Source organism: Penaeus monodon, chromosome 24 (assembly GCF_015228065.2).
Source record: "Penaeus monodon isolate SGIC_2016 chromosome 24, NSTDA_Pmon_1, whole genome shotgun sequence".
Taxonomy (NCBI): domain Eukaryota; kingdom Metazoa; phylum Arthropoda; class Malacostraca; order Decapoda; family Penaeidae; genus Penaeus; species Penaeus monodon.
Genome location: NC_051409.1, coordinates 6,605,752 through 6,606,218, shown reverse-complemented (window position 1 = coordinate 6,606,218; position 467 = coordinate 6,605,752).

Here is a 467-nt window from a genome sequence, read left to right as displayed (position 1 = left end):
CGCACACGTTTATTCCCAATACTTCTTTCCCACCTAAGCTTTTCATTATTCTATATTTATTCTTTATTACATTTACTGCATGTGTATCTGCAAGGACCGAAACACGGCCACAATTTGAAAGGAAAACAAAAGCGAATCTTAACATCATCAGGCGATCGAATCAGTTTCATCACCTGATAAGGAGTCAAGTAGGTTTCGATACGCCATGATATATTCAAATCTTTTATTGTTTTATTTAGACTTTGAATACTCGTTACTCTTTTTGGTTTATATATTTCTACACTTATTTTCTCTGCATATACGTTAATACTGTTCACAGTTTTTATAGTTTGTTTTTTTTATATAGCTTGTTATCCCTTTTTGCGGGATGCTTCTGATGGACGATATCGACAATCTTCTGAACATGTTACAAATTCACACAAAAGAAACACTAAAATCAAATCGTTTATCAGTATATCTATTTTTTC